At 40.3% G+C, this 12,336-nt stretch overlaps 1 protein-coding gene across 2 annotated transcripts in view; it reads right to left on the bottom strand.

The window, feature by feature from the left end:
• The window catches only part of PDIA5 (protein disulfide isomerase family A member 5), a 238,635-nt gene that overhangs the window by 71,889 nt on the left and 154,410 nt on the right, over window positions 1-12,336 (bottom strand). The gene's annotated exons all lie outside the window — the stretch shown is intronic.

Raw genomic sequence — 12,336 nt, forward strand, 5'->3', positions numbered from 1 at the left:
CACTGCTGTAAACACAACCTAAGTTATATTTTGCTTTTTTTTTAAAATGTGAAACACAAGAAGCCAGCGCTTTAGTGATAGTAATGTCATCATTCACTTATTCCAAGTACCTGAAGGATATATTGTAAATTTAGGCAGCCTCTAAACACACAAGGTACTCTACCAACAGAGAATTCAGCATTATCTATATGACCACCATGACAAAAGCAGTATTATTATTTGGTTATGATCAGGGGGAGCTGTCTATGAAATACCAACTTGCCTGATCTTCATGGTTCAATTTGAAACAGGGGGATCCTGGCTCATCTCTCCTTCTATAAAACACTGCACTTGGCCAGACCTAAGATTCGGAAGCCAGCGACTTATTTTAACACAGGTAACATGGCTGTGATTAAGGTATGTCTCTGCTTCACTAGAAGTTATTGCTTAGAATCTCACTTGGATGCACACTAGATGACTAGCTTTCAATCTGGGGAATCAGACATCAGCTTGGCGACTCACTGAAGTGTGGGAAGCTACTGGCTGTGGATATTGCTCTTTCAGATAGAATGGTATCTCTTACAAACAGTCTACAGTACACTCTCCCATATTCTTTGATTTGTCTCTTTAATTAACTTAGAGAAGAACTGACCCCCTCAAATAAGGAATCTGAGAGTATAAAATACTTCTGCCTCCTGATGAACCCTAAAAATCTTTCTCAGGCAGATTTTGGGAGATTTACATTTTTGAATGACAACCCTCAAAATCCTCCAGTCAGCATGGCAGATAGGGGACCTCAGGATCTGACAGGCCCCACCAACAATCCACTGTGGGTAAAACATGCATTCTATGGGGTTCGAGTGAAAAAAAAAGATCCATGTTGAACTAGACCGGAATACAAAGGGAACAACTTTATCCCAAGTCCTCTTCTTAATCCATTTCAGTGACATCACTGGCATTTCCAGCATCTGCTTGCTTGGTACATCTGCTTCATAAAACACATGCAGACAAGCCCTATGTTATGTTTCTGGCATATGTTCACACTAGTGTCAAGTGTGTGTCACTGTAAACATACATCTGAAACTGGGTTTGGTACAGTTTTTTAAAACATCTCTCCTCTAACATAAACTTGAAAAAGTGCTATTGGCCTCTGAATATAAAAAACATGTAAGATACATGTGTGGAAAAATGGCCTAAATGTCACCATCAGGGAGTAGACAGATGATAAAACAGACCTTAATTTTATATGCGTGTAATTTCCATTAAGTTGTTCCCATCCCATTCCAAGTTTTAAAAGACATACTAGTCTCTGCCTGTTCTAATGATGAACTACACCCAAAAGCCCAGTGAACACATGGAAATGTTAGGCTAAAGGCCTAACTTACCTCTTACGTTATATAAACTCATTACATAAAGCTCCTTCTCTCTTCCATTTATATCAGACATATATGTAACACAAAGACACTGGATTAAAATCTCTCAGAATATTAATAGACAAGATATAGTCTAAAATTTATAGAGAGGTTCACAATACAAACTTGTAACTTGTCATTTCCCCCACTCTCCAATATACAAGTCACAATGATGAGACCATGATTCTCAGGAGTTTGAAAAAAATATTTTCTACATTTCTTAAATTAATCTATGACTCACATAGTGAGTGATTCAGTTTGGAAGGGATTGTCAGTCTCGAATTGGCCTTCTCAGCCACACTAGACGCTGTTCCAAGACCTACATAGAGAGCATGTTACCATAGTCTCTCGAGACTGAAGGATGCCTACTATGACTCACATTGGAATTTTTCTATCATCCCCCTCACAGTTCCGCTATTTTGTTTTAATATAATGTCCAACTTGAAGAAAACCTGATATGTAGTTCTATAAACCTGATATGTGGTCTCTTTGGCTGGTCCAAATAAATACATTAACCTACTGGTGGTTTCATTTTTAAAAAAATCAAATGGAACCAAATGACTTGAAATATTTATTTTTCCATCTTATGATTGCAATATATGGTTTCCAGCCTCCTCCTTCTCCTTTTCCCCCTGCTCTGAACTTGTTCCAATTTGTCAGCATCCTCATTGAACTGCGGTGTCCATAACTGACCTAACCAGTGCCGAACAGAGAGGGACTAGTACCTCATAAGACATGGAGACTATACTTCTGTTAATGCAGTCTAAAATAGCCTTTTTTGTGGTCACATCACACTGTTGGCTCATATTCAGCTTGTGATCTATGAAAATTCCAAGATCCTTCTTGTGTACAGTACTGCTGAGCCAGGTATCCCCCATCTTGTAAACTGTGTGTTTGATTTCTTTTTCCTGGGGGGGGGGGGAGGGAGGAAGGGAGGAAGGAAGATTAGGATCTGGAAGGAGAAACATTAAACTCTGCCTGGGATAAACTGCAACAAAATAAAACAAAGGGGTCTGGGAGGGACATGAAATCTGGGAAGTCACAGGGAAAAAAGCCTCTATATGTACCAAAATAGCTGGCTAGATAGCTCAGTGGTTTAGGTGTCTTTCTGTGGAGCGAGAGGGTGGAAGTTTGATTCCCTACTGTGCTTCTTGAGAGAAGCGACAGCTTGGGTAGCCATGGGCAAGCTGCAGAGTCCCAGGGCGATCCCAGAAGAAGGGAATGGCAAACCACTTCTGAGTGTTCCCTACCTAGAAAGCCCTAAAAAGGGTCACCATAACTCACAATTGACTTCACAGCATAACATCATCATTTATCAAGATAAGAAAAACCTCATCGACACTTCTGGTGGAGGCATTACATTAGGAACTGTGCTTAATAAGGGACTTAAAGGGGTAGAAATACATCATCCAGAAGAGCCCCATTTTTAAATACCCAATATCCCAGCATGCAGCAGTGTGAATTAATAACAACAATTCAGTAAATGGTGTCTTTTTTGTTGTTGTTCTATACATGTATGCCACTGTAGAAGGGGGCAAAATAGGTTCCAATATTCCACTGGTTTTTGAAGTCAAATATAATGACAGGACTCTTCTATATTTAACTAGAGACTAACCTCTGATTTCACTTGATTATGTAATATTTCAGTTACTCCACTGATACCAGTCAATTTATTATCCCATTTATACCTTAGGAAACACACACTCTCTTCCGGCTGGAAGTTATTACGTTATGAGCTATATGAGGTTTTGTTGGGATTGGCATCAGGGATAAAGAGAGTTGCTCCCAGCTGCAAAGTATATTGGGCGTATATGGACTTGATCAACTTTCCATGCTTCTTTTTTCCCTATAATTTTCTGATTTCATCATTCTGGGTGGAACAGGCAGATAAACACAGCAATGGTGGTGAGAATTGATATTTTCTTATTAGCCAAAAGCCTTAGGCAAAGCTTCCCAGACCATTCTCCACTATTTACTGGAACTGTTCACTGCCTTGTTACTACATGGAAAGGAAAGCCCCAGAAACACCATCATGTATCAATCCACCATCCACTTTCCATTGGTCTTGCAAGGTTAACCACCACATCCTTCCACTTATTTGAAAGTGACAAAATAACCCAAAGGCTGAATGTGGCTCTCAAATACCACGTTATGGCTTCCACCCAGTTTCAGGTTCCTTGCTGCTAAAGCTCCTCTTGGTTTTCTGTGAAAACTGCCTGAGATCCTCTTATACGCGGTGCTGTATAATGTTCTGCTTAAGGTTTTCTTGGAACCGCCAAGTTTTTATAGCAAAATATATTTGATGTGCATCCTTCAAAGAGATGCCCTTTGTATATATTGACACGAATGTTCTAAAACTCAGAGCCCAAGGAAGTGAAGTAAGATATTCGGTCCCAGGAGAGGAGGAGAAAGGTCAGAAATCAAGTGCAGGGATACCCTCAGGTCAGCACTAAAATCAGTTCCCCTGAATGTTTGCCCAGAATAACTGAAAATATATACAGCTATGAGATATCAGAGCTCCTAGAATCTTATTGGAATAAAATTCCTGGTTGGAGCTGATTGCAAATGTACGTGTGTTCACTTCTTAATAAATACTGAGACTATGATGGCACATTTAGCCTTTGGCAAAAAGTATCTGTGAGACGGTACTTGACACAATCTGCTCCCAAAGTGTCACTACCCTAAGAACTCCTTTGTCTAAGGCTACAATAAGTATTGCTTGGCTTTTGCAACAAATTTGGGAGGTAAAATTAAAAGGCAACACATTGTCACATTTCCCATCCTAGTTTTTAGATACTTCTAGTGGGGAAAATATTTGGATATTCTTTTACCAGACCTTTCTGACCTCTTCTGGTAACTCAGGCTGTGCCTATACATGAACCAGAGAGAGAGAGACGGTAGAATCAGTGGCTATTACTCAGGATAGCTGTATCTTACTTCCACTATCAGAGGAAGAATGCCTCTGAGTTGCTGAGGAACAAGACCGAGAGGATGCTGTTGGTTGTCGGCTTCCCAGAGGCATCTGGTTGGTCACTAGGAGAACAGCATGCTGGATTAGACAGGCCATCACTCTGTGCTGAGCAGGGAGCTTCTAATGTTCTTATCAAAGAATATACAGTGGTACCTCGACTTACGAACTTAATCCGTATTGGAATGGCGTTCATATGTCAAAAAGTTCATAAGTCGAGGCAAACTTTTCCATAGGAATGCACTGAAAACCATTTAAATCAGTATCTGCTGTTTTTTGTTCGTAGGTAGAGGCATTAGTTCCCATAGGAACTAATGCAAAGCCAGTTAATCTGTACTCTACCACTAGGGGGCATATTTTTAAAATTTTTCCCTTCTTTTCATCTAAGGTGAACTTAGGTCAAAAAAAGGGCAGGAAAGGTTTTTTTTCCTCTTTTTTGGTTCGTAAGTCAAGGCTCCGCTCGCAGGTCGAACCAACTTTTTGCGAACGGAGCCATTCGTAACTCAAATTGTTCACAACTAGGGACGTTCGTAAGTTGAGATACCACTGTACCACCTTCAGGCTACAGGTGGGGAAGACCACTTTTAAGAGTTTTCCTATGTTAAAAACATGTACCGTATATTTTGCAAACTAGACAAGAGCAAGATTCTAAACCAGCGCTTTAACTTCTGTGCCAGCCTTTAAGGTAGAATCCATCCCTATGATCTCTCCACCTGCAGCGGCTCAGACCATTCTCCATCTTAAACATTCCCCCACTCCTGTACTCTATATGTGCTCTCTGCTACATGTGTAGACCAACTCCAAACATGCAAGTCTGTGATATCATTTAACTAATCATGACTACCTGGTCTACACGTGCATTTGAGTGGCATGAGCAATCTATTCCAAATTGCATATAGATCATATTTTGAATGATTGTTTGGGAAAGCAAAAACACTATTGCTATCTATATTAGGGCCCCCATATCCATGGGAGATCAGCTCCAAGCCCCCCCCGGTGGATGATAGTGAACACTATACAGTGGTGCCCCGTATAGCGAGGTTAATCCGTTCCGGATTAACCCTCGCTATACGGAATCATCGCTAAGCGGGTAGGGGAAACGTATTGAAATGCATTAAACTTTGTTTAATGTGTTCCAATACGTTTGTTACTTACCCGTTCAGCGAGGATTCCAGGTGCTGGCAGCCATTTTCGCGCCTTCGCTAAGCGAGGGCAGGGCGCGAAAACGGCTGCCGGCAGCCATTTCCGGGCTTCCGGCGGCCATTTTGGAACCGCCGATCAGCTGTTCGGCGGCTCCAAAATGGCCGCCGCAATACCCGATCTTCGCAATGCGGGTTTTCCCCATTGCGAAGATCGGGGATGTTTCCGTATAGCGATCCCGAAAAAGGGATCGCTATACGGAAACATCGCTATACGGTGCACTCGTTAAGTGCACTGTACATAGTGTGGAGTATGTTCTCTGGCTCCTTCTAATGGTCAGTTCTAGTAATGACACCATGGAAATATATTTCTCTACTGAATGCTACACATAGCATGGTCTCTAGCTCCCCCTCATGGCCTGTTCTAGTGACTTCTATTGTTATAAATATACATTTCTACGATTTTTCTTTTAATATTTTTAATATCTTCAGATTGTGTACAGGTGAATCAGCAGAAACTGATCCCGTGGATAATGAGGTCCTACTGCATATTAAATGTACTTATGCCATAGATTAAATGCATACATCCTATACATTATAAATGTGTTGTTGTTGTTAACTTATCAATTTTGGAGGGGTGGGGAAGGAATCCTAGGAGGTAGTAATGTAGGAGACTTGACAAAACTCAAGACAGCAATTCCCCAATTCCGACGTGGTAGCTTTCCGTCTGAAGGCAGTTTGCTACATGAAGTGACGGCTGGGCAAAGTGAGGCAATTGCCTAAAGGAGCAGCTGGGAGACGGCAGCAAAGTATTCAAGGCAGGAGCCTGTGTGCTATATGGCCTGTACGGTGCCCACCCTCTATATTAGCCCACTGCGTTTCGGTGCAGTGGATGATGCTGTCTCACTGCCAGGACTGAAGAGAGGTGCAACTGTTCTGTACTTGGAATGGTAGAAATGCTGTCTTGTTCTCTGCCTGAGATGGCACAATGTCTTAGGCCAGTCCTGCACAGAGCAGCATTCAAAGGTGGGATTGCAGCCTGCAGTCAGACAAGGTAAAGACCATTTTATCGCTCAGAAATCTGTACGTTCCCTTGAATACGAACAGCAGTTGTAGTAATAACCAGAGACAATTGTTATGACCACCATCCATAGAGGAAGGACTCTTAGTAGCTGCTCTGCAGGTTTGACACAGACCTCTGTTGTTTTCCAAAGGCTGGACATTCACATGACACAACTAACTCAGGATCTGCAGGAACTTTGTTTTGGCATGCATGACCAGCATGCCTGCATGAACTTAGTCAGCAAGACTTATCTGGTTTGTATTCTTCCCAAGAAACTGGAGAAACATACAAGGAAAGAGTAGCTGTCCATATTCACACAGCATAATAAACCATGGAGCAAAGCGTTTTGCTCACATGGTTTCTTGTGCAGTTTCACTCAATGTATGTTTTTTTTTTACATTTAATTAAGTATTTTGCCAATGATCACTTATTTTGGCAAGTATTTACAATAGCATTGAACTGTAGCTAATACTGAAACCACAGCATGATTTCAATGAAATAAATGTAGACAGTTTGTTCCTGTGGTATGGTCCTGCAGTGGGGGGAAAGGATCATAGCTCATATAGAAAGGTCACAGGTTTTATTCTTGGCCTCTGAAGTTAAAAGGCCTTGTTAATACATGTTATCAAAAGCTGCTACATGAGACCATGGAGAACAGAGATGCCACCCAGAACTGTATTGTTAAACTAGATGGACCAATATAAGCTGGTGATACATGTTAGCTTTCTATGTTCTGCTTCCATCACATTAAGAAGTTTCTTCCCATTGACATGGGACTTGATCTTTTGCCTTCTCTTCACAACTCGCAAAGATCCATATTTAATTATTCATATTTGAAATTCCACAGTCACGGAATCAATGTACAAATTACACTGACGATGATTAATGATTTCAGTCACCATTCCAACATTTAAAACTCTATGTGCTAGAAGCCTAACATCTGTTTTTATTTATCTACCCATCGTCTTTACTATTCCATATGCAGTATTCTATGTCTCTTGAATACAAATGTCTCACAGTCACTTGATTACTTTTTACTTTTATTGAATGAATATGGATTATGAATAAATATATTCACAAATCCTTCATGTAGTTTTCGGCACTGTCTTATCCATTGCTGTGACCTGAAACTGCAGACAAGAAGCAGGCAAAAATATAGATCCTTGACAGTCTCAAAGCAGGTGGGAAAATATGGAATTACTGACTCCTGGTACCCCAAATGACATTCTGATTTATGAAGGCATAATCCCCAAATGCTGGTTATTAAATTCTTTCTATTGACAAACTACTCTATTGACAAATATTTGCATTCATTAGCTTGCTTCTACATCCTTCCACAGCTACATGCCACAAATATTTATGCTAATATAATGATAAAAGGTTTAGAAGTGTGTTATAAACATTTGTCTTACCTGATACGGAGTACAGATGGGCCAGATTAAGACTTAAAGATATATTGGCATAGTGGTAGTAATGAGGATCAAGATATAAATGGATTTCCTTGCGGGAGGGGAAAGTTCATAATGTGCTCGGGTCCCCATAGGGGTCTTCCACAAATCTGAGAATCCCTTAGATTCAAAATCTCCAGCAAAATAAGCTATTGCAGTAAACTATCACTAATAATACAAATTGAATTAAGTGTTCCTTTAGAATTCCATGGCAGAGGTCCTACAAGCATGTTAATAGGTATAGTGATTAGAATGATTAAGTGGAACATGTGCAAGAAATGTGTGTACGTGTGCATGTACACATGCACCATACATATACTGAAAGAACAGAATAGAACAGAGATGCAGAACCACTATTTATTTATTTATTTATTTATTTATTTATTTATTTATTTATTTATTTATTTATTTATTTATTTATTTATTTATTTATTTATTTATTGGACTTATATACCGCCCCATAGCACTACAAGCACTCTCCGGGCGGTTTACAATTTTTAATTATACAGGCTACACATTGCCCCCCCAGCAAGCTAGGTACTCATTTTACCGACCTCGGAAGGATGGAAGGCTGAGTCAACCTTGAGCCGGCTACCTGGGATTTGAACCCCAGGTCGTGAGCACAGTTTTAGCTTGCAGTACAGCGTTTTAACCACTGCGCCACTATGGTGTTCTATCTAGATATTATCATAGAGGCATCCATCCATCCACACGTGTGCATTAGGAAAAAAAGTGCTGCATAACCTTGGGTAAAAAGCAGTAGTTTTGTCTGGCTATGGGCAATGGATTGTAGGTTAATCTCTTTTCAAATCAAGCAAGCTCATACCTTGGTATTAAATTAGTACTCCAATGCAAAAAAGAACAGGTAGGATCAGATAATACACAAAGGAACAAATATTTTCAGATATCTAACAAGACCAGAGGGATGCATAGGGAAGGAATGAGAAATTATGTTAGAGATGAAAAAAAAAAGTCTGAAATCTAGACATTAGCAGGAAAAGAGAAAAGCAAGGAGTAGACATAGATCCCTGCCTGTAGCAGAAGCCCACCTAAGGCTGCTGTATTTAAACAAGGAAGAGAGAGGTGGCTGAGAGGCTTACAAGTCTAGAAAGAGGAAGCAGCAGCACTGTATATCAAGGAGAGGTGCACCTCAGAAAAGGAAGGCTAGCATGGAACAGTGGATAGAGTGTTGGACTACGACTCAGGAGATGGAAGCTCAGCTTCCCCCTATAGGAACTCACCAAGGGTAACATTTGGCATATCTTCTTTAGGTTGGAAGCTATATGATGCAACATAATATAACTCAGAGCAAAAACCTGGTATCTGTAAAGCAGGTTGCCGAGTCTTTAAAATTTAGAAGTTCTAAAAGAACGGTTTGTATATCAAGGAAGGTTAGACATATTTGTTTGGACACAAGCCACAGACTGATAGACCCTCTTAGGGTACTTCCAGATGAGGCTGCTTTATTGCTACTGCCAGGCTTCATTTGAAGATGTTGTCTTCTAATTCTCCTGTTTTATCCCACTGTTTCTTCAGCATTTTAAACTTGGCCAGAAAATCCGTTAAGGAGGGAAAGCGGAAGAAGAGCACAATGTCTTCTTCTGACCTGCATTATCTGCAATAAACTCTTAAATTATACCATGCTTTCTATGTTATAGCACCAATTTGCTAAATGCCCAGATTCTAAAATATTGGCATTATAGACGGACAAAATGAAAAAGGTGAACCTGCAATTTCCTGAGCATGGTTCCTGTCCAGCTGGTGTCTTGCTTCTTAACCCAAATGATTTAAACTCAGTCAGACTATAAATGGTGGGAATATTTCTCACACATCTCTCACACATCATCCAATTCCATTTGAATTTATTTCTACAGACCCTTTGTACAGACACTTGCCGTTTGCTGAGGCATTCCATATACATATGCCAAAAAGTATTCCCACCTTCTCTGCCTCATGCTAGGCTCGTTACACTCTATGATTCACTCTGGCTAAGACACAATTTTGTACTTTAACAATGAACACTGGTAAAGCCTGAACAAAAGGGGGAAAAAACTACCAAACAAAAAGGTACAATTGTTTCACACATGCAAAGCTTCGAAAAAAATTCTAGATTTTTCTTTGATGCATTTAACTTTCTGTGTTTCAGAGAAACTGCCTGGAAATGGGTCGCAATTTTGCAATGCACCCCACTGGGATTTAAACAAAGTGTATTGAAATGCCAGAAACATTAAACATTTGGATGCACAGGGAACACAGCCAAAAGTCAGGAAAGAAAACAGCCTTCCTCCCTTGTTTCAATATGCGAATCCTTTAAAGACAATAAATGCTAATCACATTCTTTGCAAATAAATCGTTCTGCAGATCCGGTGATGAGGCAGCATCTTACCCAGGATTTGCAAAAAAGATCCTGCTGAATGAAAGAGATTGTATGCTCTGTAATAAAGGATGTTATGAATGGAAAGAAGTGTAACCATAATTCAAATTAATTAATATTAAGCACCAGATAGAAGAAGAAATACATCTTCAAAACCCTGAAACATATAACTGCTTTAATGACACAAAATACTTTTATTGGTACATCAGTCATTAGAAGTACCAAGGTAAAAGCTATAAAACTTCTCCATTACTGCCATGTATAAATGTGAGTCCCAGTGAACAGAGATCCCATTTCCGGAGATGGGTTTCTATGGACCCATGGGAGCATGTGGATGATTAATAATTTTTTTTAAAAAAAATGTAGCCAGTAGTGAGGCTGTTGGGAAGGATATAGGGTGGCTTTCTCCAACCACAGGTGGGCTTACAACTGTGTGAGCTGCATCGCAAAACATGGAGAGCACCAGGCTGAGGAAAGACTGGTGCAGTGCTTCTGGAAAGGGGTGAGCAACAAGGAACCCTGTACCCCCAAATGATGTGTGTGGGAGGAATAAAAGATCCAGGGATCATAAGTTCCCTGGCTTCTGGGATTAATGAACTCTAGAAGTGTGGGGCTGCACATACTCTCCTCCTGGTGCTGGCTTGCTCCCCTGACCCACCACATCCCATTTTTGTTTACTAAAATGTTTTTATTTTTACTGAAACCACCTTCACACCTCTCTAGAGGCCTTTTCCCAAAAAAACTAAAAAAAAAAACCTGGGTGGGAGTGTGTGTGGAGGTTACAGAAGTGCTTAGGGGGCCTCCGCGTAGAGTGGAATTGGTCCTGTACCACCTAGAAGGTCCAAGGTGACTTTTTGGGTCCTTCCATTCCTAGGGAAAAGAGTTTGCCACCACTGAACACAATCGTACAGAAGGCAGGAGGCAAAGAGACATATTTAAAAGCAGGGTCAACATAATGATGTTTTGTACTGGATATTATACATTAAAGAAAGTTCTGAGGATGACCAGCAGATGCCAAAACACAAATAAAGAAACCTAGGATTTCTATATATTTAGTAACTCATTCAAAACAATTTTCTTCTTTCAGAGTATTTTCAGGTGAGACCTGATCAAAATTTTGTATAATCGGGTGCTGAGAAAGATTTCCTGCGGTTGTTACTCACCAGGAAGAGAAGAAGAAAAAGTCCCAATATGATAAATAAGAGAAAGGCAGGCCAAGCTGACTCGACTACCACTCATTTCACTACCCCTTTACCATCTAGATACATGCTTGCAGAACATACATGGCACAGCATCAGCCGCAAAGCAATCTCACAGTGATCTGATCTGGGACTGTTGAACTGAGAAGTTAAAGAAATCACATGTGGGCACAAAAGGTGTTACTACATAAACAGATAATAGAACACCCTGGTACTGTACCACATTAAATTCAGCAAGGATCTGTAGGGGAAGAAAAATGAATGGAGTACAGTCGTGCCTCGCTTAGCAATGTTAATTGGTTAAAAAAAATCGCTATGGGAAAACATTGCTAAACGAAACACCATTTCCCATAGGAATGCATTGCAAACCGGATAATCTGTTCCAATGGGAACGGATTATGTCCTTAAGCAAAAATCGCCATAGGAAACATCGCTAAGCGAAACGCGGTTCCCCCATTGGAATGCATTGAATAGGTTTCAATGCCTTTCAATGGTTTTGACAGGTCCGTTTTCGCTATTTTTAAAGTGTCTTAAAATGTTCAAAAACAGTTTAAAATGCTTGGAATCGTTAGTGCGCCCTGTAAAACCTTTGCAAACTTAATTTGGCTTTCTTCTGAGTCTTTGTTAATTTTTGGTGAATTTTTTCTCTCTCCCCCATTGAAATGCATTGAACTGTAGGTTTGACAGCTGTCAACACATTCCAATGGGGGGGGGGATTCACCAAAAATTAAAGAAGACTCAGAACAAAGCCAAA

The sequence above is a fragment of the Pogona vitticeps genome, chromosome 1 (genome assembly GCF_051106095.1).
Source record: "Pogona vitticeps strain Pit_001003342236 chromosome 1, PviZW2.1, whole genome shotgun sequence".
NCBI classification, from domain to species: Eukaryota; Metazoa; Chordata; class Lepidosauria; order Squamata; family Agamidae; genus Pogona; species Pogona vitticeps.